The sequence below is a fragment of the Hypanus sabinus genome, chromosome 5 (genome assembly GCF_030144855.1).
Source record: "Hypanus sabinus isolate sHypSab1 chromosome 5, sHypSab1.hap1, whole genome shotgun sequence".
Lineage (NCBI taxonomy): Eukaryota > Metazoa > Chordata > Chondrichthyes > Myliobatiformes > Dasyatidae > Hypanus > Hypanus sabinus.
The window spans coordinates 142,120,391-142,135,585 of NC_082710.1; positions in this window are offsets into that span (position 1 = coordinate 142,120,391).

Sequence of the window (15,195 nt, forward strand, 5' to 3'; positions counted from 1 at the left end):
GCCACAGGTTTTCAGTTCAAAAAATGTTGTTCTTCTCCAGTTTCCTTACCCCTCTCTTCACCCTGAGAGAAGGAATCTCTGGACCAGAGAGATGTAGACAATCATTAACATCTCATAAAAACAGGAAACCAAACAAGACTTGACCTGACTGGATTTGCACCATGGGTTCCCAATCAGGAATTCCTCTTTGCCTGAGAGTCTACCAAAGAGAGAATTGTGGAAAAAAAAGCTGCCTTTAAAGTTAACATATTGGTCTAAGTGGAATGTGCTATAAAAACCTTAGTAACCATGTAAGACTATAAGACCATAAGACATAGGAGCAGAATTCTGCCACTGGGCCCATTGAATCTGCTCCACCATTCCTTCATGGCTGATTTATTATCTTTTCAATCCCATTCTGCTGCCTTCTGCCCATAACATTTGACACCCCAACTAACCCAGAGCCTAACAACCACTGCTTTAAATATACTCAATGACTTAGCCTCTACAGCTACTCATGGCAATGAATCCTGGAGATTCACCACCCGCTGGCTAAAGAAATTCCTTCTCATCTCTGTTTTAATGCTCTTCTATTCTGACGTTATATCCTCTGGTCTGAAATTCATCCACTATAGGGAACATCCTCTTCACATCCACTCTGTTTAAGCCCTTCAATATTCGACAGCTTTCATTTAAATCTCTCTCATTCCTCTAAACTCCAGTGAGTCCAGGCCCAGAGCCATCAGACACTCTTCATATGTTAACCCTTTCATTCCCACTGGCCCCTCTTCAATGCCAACATGTCCTTTCTTAGATAAGGGGCTCAAACCTGCTCTCAATACTCCAAGTGCGGTCTGACCAATGCCCTATCAAGCTTCAGCATTAAGTCCTTGCTCTTACATTTCTAGATCTCCCAAAATGAATGCTAATAATGTATTTGCCTTCTTTACTACCAACTCAACCTGCAAGTTAACCTTTAGGGAATCCTGCAGAAGAACTCCCAGGTCACTTTGCACCTCTGATTTATGAATTTTCTCCCCATTAGTAACTGTTCCTTCTACCAAAGTGCCTGACCATACACTTTCCGTCACTATATTCCATCTGCCACTTCTTTGCCAATTCTCCCATATCCAAGTCTTTCTGCAGACTCTCTACTTCCTTGGCACTACATGTCCAGTAGCATTCTCTGACTCTTCTTTGTCTATCCTGCCTGTTGTTTCCTCAAAGAATTCCAACAGATTTCCCTTAGTGAAACCATGATTTCTTTGGCCTATTTATCATGTATCTCCAAGTGCCCTGAAACCTCAACCCTAATAATGGACTCCAACATCTTCCCAACTACTGAAGTCAGGATAAGTGGCCTGCAATTTCCTTTTTCTTGCCTCCCTCGCTTCTTAAAGAGTGGAGTGACACTTCCAGACCTCTGGAACCATTCCGGAATCTAGTGATCCTTGAAAGATTATTATTAATGCCTCCACAATCTCTTCAGCTACCTCTTTCAGAGCACTGTCATGCAGTCTGTCCAGGTGACATATCTAACTTCAGACTTCTCATCTTCCCAAGTACCTTCTCCTTAGTAACAGCAACTACATCCACTTCTGCCCCCAGACATTCTCGAATTTTTGGCACACTGCTAGTGTCTACCACAGTGAAGAATGATGCAAAATACTTACTAAGTTCACCTCCCATTTCTTAGTCGCTCATCACTACCTCTCCAGCATCATTTTCCAGCAGTCCAATAAAAACTCTTGCCTCTTTTTTATTTTTTATATAGAAGAGTAGCTTAACTTCATATTTCATTTTTTGTCCTCATATTTTTTAAAACCAGTCTTCAATTGGTTTTTAAAAGCATCTCAATTCTCCAACTTTACATTAATTGGTGCTATATTATATGCCCTTTCTGTTAATTTAGTGCTGTCTTTGACATCACTTGTCATCCACAGTTGCCTCATCCTCCTTTTAGAATACACCTTCATCTTTGGGATGTATCTATCCCTGCTTTTTCCATATTACCCCCAGAAACTCCAGCCATTGTTGTTTTGCCGATTTCTCAGCTAGTGACCCTTCCAATTAACTTTGGCCTCTTTAATCCCCTTTGCTCCAGTCTAATACGGATATATCTGACTTTATCTTCTCCCTCTCCCACCTTGGTAAAAAACTCAACCATGAAACTTTCAGCTTCCTGGATGGTCCTGAGTGCATCCAGCTCCAACTCCAGTTCCTCGACTTTGTAGGTCAGGGGGTTACTCCTTTTCAGTAGTCACCTATGCGACAATTCCAACATCCCCCTTGCTGAATTCTCCAATTACAATGACTTCTATAGTGAATACAGATATCTGTATTTAAAGTCTCTCCTTCATCCTAAGGTATACGCATGCTGCCTGTTAATCCTCAATAGATTCTCTGCCTTCCTGGTTACCACTTCTCCCTTAGTACACTTGTAATCTATTTCAGCATTTTCATCACTTTGTCCACCAGTGCCTCCCCAGAGCCTTCCAATGACTTTTTTAAGTCCCACCCTAAACTTTCTATATCCCTCTTGTGACTCTCTGGAATCAAGCTGGATCGTGACCTCATCTCCATTTTCCTGCCTACTCTACCCCGCCCCATCTCTTTGCACCCCATTTCAGAATCAGAATCAGGTTTATTATCACCGGCGTGTGACGTCAAATTTGTTAACTTAGCAGCAGCAGTTCAATGCAATACATAATATAGAAGAGAAAAAATGAATAATTAAAATACAAATAATAATAATAATAACTATATAAGTCAATCAATGACAGTATATGATATTGAATAGATTAAAAATGTGCAAAAAACAGAAATAGTGTATACTAGACAACCGGGTGACAAATATATCTCCTCCTGGTTTAATGAAGGACCCTTTTGATGACAATATTTCTGGTTGATCTGCCACTCTTCAAGAATACTCACAATTCTTTTTCCCCGGCTTAAAGCCACATACAGCTGACCATGCTGGAATACTGGTTTTTCCAGATAAATCAACACATTCTCCATGGTTTGGCCTTAATCCTTTTGTATAGTCATAGCAAAGCATGACTGTATCGGGAACTGGCTCCACTGAAGAGGGACATCTTCCCCTTCTGAAAAATTGAGAGTAATTCTTGGGATCATGACAATATCATTTTTGAATGCAGAAGATTTGAAGCAGTAGCACCAAAGCATTCAGGATGCTGATTTTTCTTGATGATGTGGTTGGCGCTGTCCTAAATGGACGTGATAGCCCTGCCCTTTTGCTGCGGTTGGTGTCGCTGCTGTGAGCATCGTGAGGCGCTGCTGAGGCTGGCTTTGTGTTTGCATCGTGGTGTCACATTGCGGTTTCCATTAAAGCTGGAATCGGCTCGGGTTGTGGAAAGCGGGGTCTGTTGGTAGATGAGTGAGCAATTTTATATGAATATATAACCCTGAACTTTGTATGCATTCTGTACGTTAGCGCATTTTAAATCGATTTAGTCAAAAAAGTACCTCTGTAATGCACCGTTTGGGCTAATTGGAGGTCACAACCAGACAAGCAGAGCATGAGCATTTTAGTAGTATATAGATTTTTAAAAGTGAGGTAGTGTCCAAAGATTCAATGTCAATTTAGGAATCGAATGGCAGAGGGGAAGAAGCTCTTGCTGAATAGCTGAGTGTGTGCCTTCAGGCTTCTGTACCTCCTGCCTGATGGTAACAGTGAGAAAAGGACATGCCCTGGGTGCTGGGGGACCTTAGTAATGGATGCTGCCTTTCTGAGACACTGCTCCCTGAAGATGGCCTGGGTACTTTGTAGGCTAGTACCCATGATGGAGCTGACTAGACTTAGAACCCTCTGCAGCTCTTTCGGTCCTTTACAGTACCCTCCCCACCTCCCCCCCTTAAGCAGGCAGTGATGCAGCCTGTCAGAATGTTCTCCACAGTACATCTATAGAAGTTTTTGAGTGTATTTGTTGACATGCAAAATCTCTTCAAATTCCTAATGAAGTATAGCTGCTGTATTGCCTTCTTTATAACTACATCAATATGTTGGGAGCAGGTTAGATCCTCAGAGATCTTGACATCCAGGAACTTGAAACTGCTCACTCTCTCCACTTCTGATCCCTCTATGAGGATTGATATGTGTTCCTTCATTTTACCCTTCCTGAAGTCCACAATCAACTCTTTGGTCTTACTGATGTTGAGGGCCAAGTTGTTGCTGTGGCACCATTCCACCACTTGGCATATCTCACTCCTTGTACGCCCTCTCGTCACCACCTGAGATTCTACCAACAACGGTTGTATCGTCAGCAGATTTATAGATGGTGCTTGAGCTATGCCTAGCCAGACAGTCATGTGTATATAGAGAGTAGAGCAGTGGGCTAAGCACACACCCATGGGGTGCGCCAGTGTTGATCATCAGTGAGGAGAATATGTTCTGTGTAACTAGACAATAAAAGGCGACTTGGCTTGACTTGATCTTTTTAAAGTGCAACAAGGGTCACAACAACTGAGTGATGAAGGCAAGACTCATACATGAAGTGGATTTCAATAAATGTTTGCATTTCCACAAGACACAGAGGCAGAGGCACCACTGGTAGAGCCATTACCAATAAGGGAAGAGTTAAATTTGATTCCTCCTTGGTAGCACAAAATGGAAGTTTGTATGACCAACTGGCATCAACTAGAATCTTGTAAAGGCCTAAAGAGGTGCATGAACACCCATCCTTGAGATTAGATGCTGATGAAGAATGTTACTGACCTGCAGTCTCTGTTTCTATGTCATGTGCCTCGGTCAAAGGTCGTGAGAGGTAAGAAGCTGCAGGTGGTACCACTAGGGGATGGAAAAGTATTGAGGTAAAAGCTATCTTAGATTTTTGTAGGGTATAAAAAGGGGCACTTTCTTGGTGCAAGTTGTCCTTCGGGTGTGGTAAGTGTTGGAATCTGGAGGTGGATACTCAAGAAGATTTAAAAGGTATTACTGTCAAACGACTTAAATAATTAAAAAACAACAGCCATGAAATAAACAATTAAAGGAGCTGCCAAAGAAAGTAATTGAGGCAGTGCTATAAGGTGTCTGAGAAAGTAGGAAGTGACGAAGCACCAGTAATAAAAATGTTATGTCCTCTGAATATTACGATGCAGTCAACACAGCAGCGTGGCGGTTAAAGTGATACTTTACGGTGTCAGCTTTAAAGGTTGTGGAGAATAAATTTTGAATAGTATAGATGGGTGGGCACAGATTTAGTGGGCTGAAGGATCTGTTTCCATGTTGTTTGATTGCACGTGCTGTGTCCTTCATACACCTTCCATAAGACCATAAGACAAAGGGGAAGAATTAGGCCCTTTGGCCCATTAACTCTGCTCTGCCATTCCAACTTGGCTGATTTATTATCCCGCTCAACCCCATTCTCCAGCTTTCTCCCTGTAACCTTTGACCTTCTTACTGATCAAGAACCTATCAACATACACCTGATGACTTGACCTCCCGTCATCTGTGGCAATGGATTCTACAGACTCCCTACTCTCTGGCTAAAGGAATTCCTCCTCATCTCTGTTCTAAAAAAAGTTCCCCTATTCTGAGGCTGTGGCCTCGACTCTTAAACTCCCCCATTATCCTCTCCCACATGCATTCTACCCAGGCCTTTCAATATTGAACAGGTTTCAATGAGATTCCTCCTTCATTCATCTAAACTCTAGTGATTACAGGCCCAGAGCCATCAAACACTCCTCATACGTACCTCTTACACATCCCCTATGAACTGGTCAGGTGTGTCTAAGCATACTGATGCACCTGCTCCCAATGGCATAAGGAAGCCCCAGACCACATGATGGTCTCTGACAGGATGGGAAGCAGGAGAGGTGACGATGGGAAAGAATGGGTGGAGCCTCATCTTCCATCAAAATGGTCAAGCTTTTGTGGGAAGATTTAGATGTCATGATACTCAAGAAAATTTAAAAGGTATTACTGTCAAATGACTTAAATAATTAATAAACAACAGCCATGAAATAAACAATTAAAGGAGCTGCCAAAGAAAGTAATTGAGGCAGTGCTATAAGGTGTCTGAGAAAGTAGGAAGTGACGAAGCACCAGTAATAAAAATGTTATGTCCTCTGAATATTATGATGCAGTCAACACAGCAGCGTGGCGGTTAAAGTGATACTTTATGGTGTCAGCTTTAAAGGTTGAGCTTCAATCCCTGCCACTGTCTGAAAGGAATTTTGTGCATTCTCCCTGCAAACACGTGGGCTTTCTCCTGTGCTCAGGTTCCCTCCGACATTCCAAAGATGTACAGCTAGGGGGTTAGTGAATTGTGGGCTTGCTACGTTGGCAACAAAACCATGGCAACACTCACTGACTGTGCCCCGCACAACCTTCACTGATCTGATATGATGCAAAACATCACATTTCACTGGTTGTTGCCACGTACATGTGACAACTAAACTAATCTTTATCTTTGTGTGATCCTTCAGAACATCACAAAGCTTTCTGTTCAAATTTCAAAAGTACTGTAAATATTGCTTATCAGTATGCCAGAAACTTGAGAGTCTCAGGGGCAGAAGTGAGTGTAGTTGCCATTACTAAGGAGAAGGTGCTTGGGAAGCTGAAAGATCTGAAGGTGGGTAAGTCACCTGGACCAGATGGACTACACCCAAGGGTGCTGAAGAGATTGTGGAGAGTTAAAAATGATCTTTCAATGATCACTAGATTCTGGAATGGTTCAGGAAGACTGCAAATGTCACTCCACTCTTTATGAAGGGAGGGAGGCAGAAGAAAGGAAATTATAGGCCAGCTGGCCTGACTTCAGTGGTTGGGAAGGTTTTGGACTCCATAATTAAGGATGAAGTTTTAGGATACCTTGAGGAACATGGACCATAGTCAACAGGTTTCCTTAAGGGAGAATCTTGCCTGACAAATCTGTTGGAATTCTTTGAGGAAATAGCAGACAGGATAGACAATTGAGAGTCAGTGGATATTGTTACTTGGATTATCAGAAGGCATTTGACAAGGTGTTGCACATGAAGCTACATAAGAAGTTAAGAATCTATGGTATTACAGGAAAGATGCTAGCATGGAACAAAGTTTGGTTGACTGGCAGGAGACAAGGAGAGGAAATAAAGGATGGTGTTTCTTGTTTTCTGTGAGTGACTACTAGTGTTGTGTAGGGGTTGTTATTTGGACCACATCTTTTCACATTATATGTCAATAATTTGGTTGATGGAATTGATGGCTTTGTAGCCAATTTTGTGGTTGATATAAGGATAGTTGGGATAGTTAGAGGGGCAGATAGTACAAAGGAAGCAGAGGATCTGCAGATGCACTGGACAGATTGGGAGAATGGGAAAAGAAGTGGCAAATGGAATAAAGGGTATAGCCATACACTTTGGTAGAAGAAATAATGGCAGAGCTGATTAAAATATCAGAGGTGCAACATGATTTGGGAGTCATCATGCAGGATTCCCTAATGATTAACTTGCAGGTGGAGTCGATGGTAAGGGAGGCAAATGGAGTGTTAGCATTCACTTTGAGAGGACTAGAATGTAAAAGCAAGGATGTAATGCTGAGACTTTATAATGAATCGGTCAGACTTGGAGTATGTGAAAAATTTTGGGCTCCTTATCTAAGAAAAGATGTGCTAGCATTTGAGTAGGAGTTCCATGAGAATGTTTTTGGGAATGGAATTGTTAATGTATGAGGAGCGTTTGATGGTTCTGGGTCTGTACTCAGTGGAGATTAAAAGAATAAGAGGGATCTCACTGAAAGCTATCAAATATTGAAAGACCTATATAGAACGGCTGTGGAGAAAATGCTCCCTATAGTGAAAGCGTCTAGGACCTGAAGACACAGCCTCAGACCAGAGGGACCTCCATTTAGAACTGTGTTGAGGAAGAAAGTTTTAGCCAGAGGGTAGTTAACCTGTGGAATTTATTTCCTCAGAGGCTATGGAAGCCAAGTCATTGGGTATGCTTAAAATGGAGGTTGATAGGTTCTTGATTAGCCAGGACATCAAAGGTTGTGGGGAGAAGACAGAAGAATGGGGTTGAGTGGGATAATTAATAAGCCATGATGGAATGGTGGAGCAGACTCATTGCGTCAGATAATATAATTTTATTTCTTTGTCTTATGGTAATGTATGGTATCAGGACAAGAATAACTCATGCTGTAAGATTTTTGGTAATGCATATGTCTTTTTCTAGTGTATATGGTATCCTCTTCCTGCTCAGAAATGTTATTCGCTGTTATAATTTACATGTGAATGCTTTGAATGAAGAATTCCTGTATAAACATTTATAATGAGATTTTTATACATCTATTTCATATTCATGATTCATTGATGACTTAACTCATATTGCATCAAAAAAAGTTTGTTTTTATAATATTAATTCAAATGATTAATATCCACAGTGAGGTTTTGCATAAAATAATGTATTCATCCGGGTCCATATATCATGAAAAGATAATTGAATTTTTCAGTTGACTTTGTAGCATTCACGCTTTTGTTAAATTTTTACTTAATAATTTAACACTTCCCAAAGCCCTAGACTCTTTCCATAAAGCATTAGATGGATGTCCGTCTGTTGCCTCGCTGGGATTATGAGAGGATCCCCTCTTCACCTCAGATGGACATGTAGGAAATAAGGAGAGACCAGAGAGGCTGGCTTCGTTTCCTTTAAAACAGAAGGAGGAGAAGGGAAGCTGAGGTAGACCGAAGTATAGTGAACATTGAAATAGTGCTATAGAGGGAAAAAAAATTCCCATAGCAAGAGGTAGTTAAAACTAGTAGGACCAGTTCTTAGGTAAGGGGCAAGAGGCTTAGAGGGGATCGGAAGAGGAACATTTTCAGCTAGAGGATGATTGGAATCTTGATATAGTGGAGTTTGAGACTCCCACAGTATTGAAGAAGTGCTTAGACAAGGGTTTGCGTGCTGGTAAGTGAGATTAGTATGCGGAGGGAACATAAGGCTGGAAAAGCTGGAATCTAAGCAACACATACTCTGTTGGAGGAATGGAACAAGTCTTGCGGCATTTGAGGGGAGGAACAGAATCTTATGATGAAGCACTGAAAATTCCTTTCCCTCCACAGATTTTCCCTCTATTAAGTGCCTCCAGCAGATTTGTTGTTGTTAGGATGAGTAGGGACTGAGTGGCTGGCATGAACATGGTGGGTGAAGGGGTCTGTTTCTGTGCTGTAATACTCTCTCTCCCCTCCCCCCAACATTCACTGACATAAGAGGGAAGTAACTAGCAGGAAGGCTGGGACTTGTGCACTCACTGGGGATATCAAACACTCTGACACACAGGAAAGAGCAGAAGACCTCAGCATTTTTAAGGAAAATCCAGACCATTTGAAATACAGACAAAGAGAAAAAAAACTGTCTGTGCATTCTAGCTGGGTTTAATACTATAATTACTCTACAAAATTCAGAAACTGCATTAAATTGAGAGAGAGAGAGAGAGAGAGAGACAAACACAATGGCTTTCACATTCTAATTTATCTTACTTAAATTTTTAAGCAAGCTTAATACCTTTGGTTGCTTGTAGAGAATCCATAGTATTTAGTTATGAGAGATGTAAGTAAGTATTCAAGAGACTTTGTGGTGGAAAGAGAGACAGACAGGATAGAATCATACAATGGAAGACGGAGATCAGGGAGGCGGTAATGATGGAAAGTTAAAGAGATACAGGGAGAACTAAATACAAGAACCCAAGCAACTTGGACAATTAACGGTGGCATGGTAGTCTAGTGCTAGCACAACGCTTTACAGTGCTAGCAACCCAGGTTCAATTCCCACTGCTGTTTGTGAGGAGTTTGTACATTCTCCCCATGACTGCATGGATTTCATCCAGCTGCTCCAGTTTCCTCACACAGTCTAAAGATGTACTAGTTGGTAGTTTAACTGGTCATTGTAAATTGTCCCATGATTAGGCTAGGGTTAAATCAGGAGTTTAGGGCAGGGTGGCTCATAGGGCTGGAAGGGCCTATTCCATGCTGTATCTCAATAAATAAATAAATAAATAAATAAATATTTAATGTTTGGATTAGTCATTTAATTAAGCTGACCTCAGAAAAATTATACTGAGAAATGTAGCCAGGTTCTCAAAACCAAAACAATTCTGTGATCATATCACTTTGTCTTTCTTTCCTTGAGAACTACCATCAAAATTGTTGTCTTCAACAACCTCTGATCAAGCAACATGCTGGTTTTAAGTTCTCAACATAATTTTCAAACCCCTCCCTTCTCTATCTATCAAGTCCCCCTCAGCCTCCATCACTCCAGAGAAAGCAGCCCATGTTTGTCCAATTTCTCCTTATATCACATGTCCTTGAATCCAAACAGGATCCTGGCGAACCTCTTCTGCAGCCTCTACAAAGCTACCACATCCTTCCTGTAATGGGGTGTGCAGAACTGAACTGGTGTGCTGTCGTGCTGTACTCTTCTATTTATTATGTTATATTAACTCAGAGGTTTTATCCCCAACCTGTCCAGCAGGAACAGGGCCTACCTGGGTTACTTACCTGCTCTACATTCCCTTCTATTTTCTTGAGGTACACAGGAGGTTAACATAGGGATGGTGACCATTACTCCAGGCAATTGTGGTTAAAGTCAAGATTTATACAAAGAAATTCCTCCTAAACTTTATCCTCACTTCAAATGAGATTTTGTAAATTAATTGCTCCTTGCTTCTGAGACCACAAACACGTAAACTAGTCTTCTCCTATTTGCTGTTCCTTCATCAGTATGAATGACATTTACCAAATCTCCTTTTAAACACCTTTCTTCAAGTATACACTGAGTGGCCACTTTATTAAGTGCACCTACACAGCTGCACATTAATGCAAATATTATGTCAGCCAATCACTTGGCAGAAACTTAATGCATAAAAGCATGAAGACGTGGTCAAGAGGTTCAGTTGTTGTTCAGACCAAACACTCGAATGCAGAAGAAATGTGATCTCAATGACTTTGACCATGGAATGATTGTTGGCACCAGACAGGGTAGTATCAGTTTCTTAGATATCTGCTGATCTCCGGGATTTTTATGCACAACGGTCTCTAGAGTTTACTGATAATGGTGTGAAAAACAAAAACAAAACATCCAGTGAACAGCAACTGCCTGGGCGAAAATGCTTTGTTAATGAGAGAAGTGAGTGGAAACTGACCTGATTACTTTCAGCTAACACAAAGGTAACAATAACTCAAATAACCATCTATATATTACAACAGTGGTTTGCAGAAGAGCACCTCTGAATGCACAATGCTTCAAACCTTGAAGTGGATGGGGTACAGGAGCAGAAGTCCATGAACTTACTTCCTGTACCTAATGAAGTGGCTATTGAGTGTATATAGTACCAAAGCTTTCTGTCTCTCCTTGAGAGCATACTTTCATGCCATGCATCATTCTGCATTAACTGCAAATTCATAGACTACCACCGTTTTAGGTCCCCCTCTGAGTTGCATGCCACCCTGACTATGAAATATATCACTAGTCCTTCAACATGATAAGACCAAATCCTGGGATTCCATGCCCTGCAGCACAGTGGGAGTACCTTCACCTGAAGAACCACAGGGACTCAAGAAGGCAGCTTACACCATCACCTTCTCAAGATCAACCAGAATTAGTTCATGAATGCTAGTCTTGCCGATACCACTTAGATCCTGAAAATGTATATATAAAAAGATTTCGCTTATCAGCTGTTAATTACTTTTTTTTCTGACCTGAGATACAAGATGTACGTTAACTATTTTCTTGTTGAGCCATGAATTTTCCTTTCCATTCTGGAGATGTTGCTCAGGGTAAATGCATTAATTTCAGTTATATAATAGGCAATTGAGAAAGGTTGAGGTATTCAGATGCAACTCTTAATGAACATATTCAAAAACAGTTATATTTAATCACGTTATTTTGAAACATGCAATTAGTGCAATGTTTTAAATACAGTGAATATGTGTCTGCTACTTGGTAAGCTATGAGTAAAACTAATTGAAAAGACTTCAGAAAGTATTTTGAGTTAATTGATTCAAAAATTTGCATAAGAAAGTTGCAAAAATTAATAAATTTACATATCTGCCAATCAAGAGAAGCGTTGAATTCAGTATGATCTATTTGCATACCAGGGAACAATCTATGTGTATAATATATTATCCTATAATTTTTCTCATTTTGATCAGAGTTATGAATCAGACCAAGCTGAAAACTCCAAAATGTGATTTTTGCTTTAGTTAGAGATACTGTACAGCCAAAAAGCTGTGCCTCCCATCAACCCACCTATTTAGCACTCTTATCAGAAAACAATTTGCTGTGTCCAATTAACCTAACACCGGTATGTTTGAGACTATGGGAGGAAATCAGAGCACCTGGAAGAAACCCATGGCATCACATGGAGAACACACAAACTCCTTACAAAGGGCACCAGAATTGAACTCCAAACTCGGAGCTGCGATAGCATTGTGTTCATCACTACACTAGCATGGGCTCAGACACTCAGATGTGACGCCTTTTACATGTGATGGACAGTCAGAAATTGTGTGTGTGTGTGTGTGTGTGTGGATGTGTGGATGTATGCCAATGTGCTTTGCAAATGGCACTTCAGTTAGGGATCATTAAAATTCTCATGGATTACTTGGAAACAAATTGTAATCCATAGAGCAAAGCAGTCGCTTTCCAAAGAGAATATGAACTAAGTCTCATTTCTAGTGTAGGGCTCCTTCAGCTTCTTCTGATTTTGAATAAGGAGGTCTTATGGCATCTCACAGGAGGGATTCAGTGACTTCTTTTGTCACTTAAAAGAATGTACTACCTTGCATTTGACACCATCACATATTGACCTGAGAGACCCTGTCTCCAAGCTGAGCTGTAGAGGGCAGACAATCATTGATTTCTCTGTCTGCTACGAGCCTAGATGGGAGACCAAACAGAATCTGTACTAATGTTTTACTCCACATTGACTGGAATGGAGCAAAAGGTCAGTTGGGTTTAAAGAGGGCTGCTGATTCACCAGGATATTTTCCCATAAAGGAAGAATTACTTTATACAATTCTTTTCAGAACTTTGGATCGTCTCAAAATAATTTTCAGCTACTCGCTGATGCATAGTCATAGCTCCTATGCAACAAATACAGCAATGAATTTACACCCAGCAAGTTTCCCAGAAATATCCTGATGCAGGATTTTGTTCAGAAATATTGACATTCTCTTTCCCCTGCAGATGCTGTCCAACCCATTGAACTCCTCCAGCAAATTGTTTGTTACCAAAAAATATCCTCTGTGGAGTGAGTTAGGAGCATCAAATTTCCGGGAGTGTACATAATGGACAATCTCACCTGGTCCCTCAACACCATCTCTAGTCAAGAAAGCACTGCCACGTCTCCATATCCTGAGAAGATTGAAGGGACCAAGGATTCCCACCCATTAGATCATAAAACATAGGAGCAGAATTAGGCCATTTGGCCAATCAATGTACTCCACCATTCAATCATGGCAGATCCTTTTTCCCCTCATCAACCCCACTTCCTGGCCTTCTCCCTGTAACCTTTGATGCCGTGTCCCATCAAGAACCTATCAAGCTCTGCCTTTAGTACACCCAGCAACTTGGCCTCCACAGCTGCCTGTGGTATCAAATTCCACAAATTCACCACCCACTTGCTAAAGAAATTTCTCCGCATCTCTGTTTTAAATCAACACCACTCTATCCTGAGGCTGTGCCCTCTTGTCTTAGATTCCCCCATCATCCTTTCCGCATCTACTCTGCTGAGGCCTTTCAATACTTGAAAGGTTTCAGTGAGATCCTCTTCCCCTCCATCCTCCTGAATTCCAGTGAGTACAGACCCAGACCTATCAAGCGTTCCTTGTATGATAACCCTTTAATTCCCAGAACCATCCTTGTGAACCCTCTCCAATGTCAGCACCCTTTTCTTAGATGAGAAGCCAAAAAATCTGTTCCCAATACTCAAGGTGAGACCTCACCAGTGCCTTATAAAGCCTCAGCATCACATCCCTGCTCTTGTATGATAGACGTCTTGAAATGATGGCTTCCTCTCCACCATCTTTAACTGCAATTTAACCTTTCGGGTGTTCTGCACAAGGACTCCCAAGTTCCTTTGCATCTCAGAGTTTTAGATTTTCTCTCTGTTTAGAAAATAGTCTGCACGTTTACTTCTTCTACCCTAGTGAATAACCATGCTTTCTCCAGCATTGCATTTTATTTGCCACTTTCTTGCCCATTCTCTTAATCTGTCCAAGTCCTGCTGCAGCCTACCTGTTTCCTCAACACTACCTGCTCCTCCACCAATCTTCCTATTATCTGCCAACTTAGCAACAAAGCCATTTATTCCAATTATCTAAATCACTGACAGCATAGAAAGAAGCAGTCCCAACACCGACCCTGCTGAACTTCACTAGCCACTGGCAGCCAACCAGACAAGGATTCTTTTATTCCCACTCACTGCCTCCTACCAATCAGCCAATGCTCTAACTATGCCAGCAACTTTCCTGTAATGCCATGAGCTCTTAATTTGGTAAGCAGCCTCATGTGTTTAACCTTGTCAAAGGCCTTCTGAAATTCTGAATATAAAACATCCACTGCATCTCCTTTATCTATCCTACTTGTAATCTTCTCAAAAAAATTCCAACAGGTTTGTCAGGCAAGATTTTCCCTTAAGGAAACCATACTGACTTTGTCCTATCTTGTCTTGTGTCATCAAGTACTCCATAATCTCATCCTTAACAATTAACTCCAACATCTCTGCAACTGCCAAGGTCAGGCTAATTGGTCTATGATTTCCTTTCTGCTGCCTTTCTCCTTTCTTAAAGAGCAGAGTGATATTTGCAACTCGCCAGACCTCTGACACCATGCTGGAGTCAAATAACTTTTGCAAGATTATTTCCAATGCCTCCACAATCTCTACAGCTGCCTCTTCAGAACACTAGAGTGCAGTTCATCTGGTCTGGGTGACCTATGTATCTTTAGGTCTTCTAGTTTTTTCAGCACCTTTGTCTTTGTAATAGTAACTGCACCCACTTCTTTTCCTTCGTACCGCTGAACATCTAGCACACTGCTGGTGTCTTCCACAGTGAAGACTGATGCAAAATACTGATTTAGTTCATCTGCCGTCTCCTTGTCCCCCATTATTATTTCTCCAGCCTTCATTTTCTAGTTTTCCTAAATCTACTCTCATCTCTCTTTTATTTTTTACATACATGAAAAAGCTTTTAATATCCAATTTGATATTATTTGCTAGCT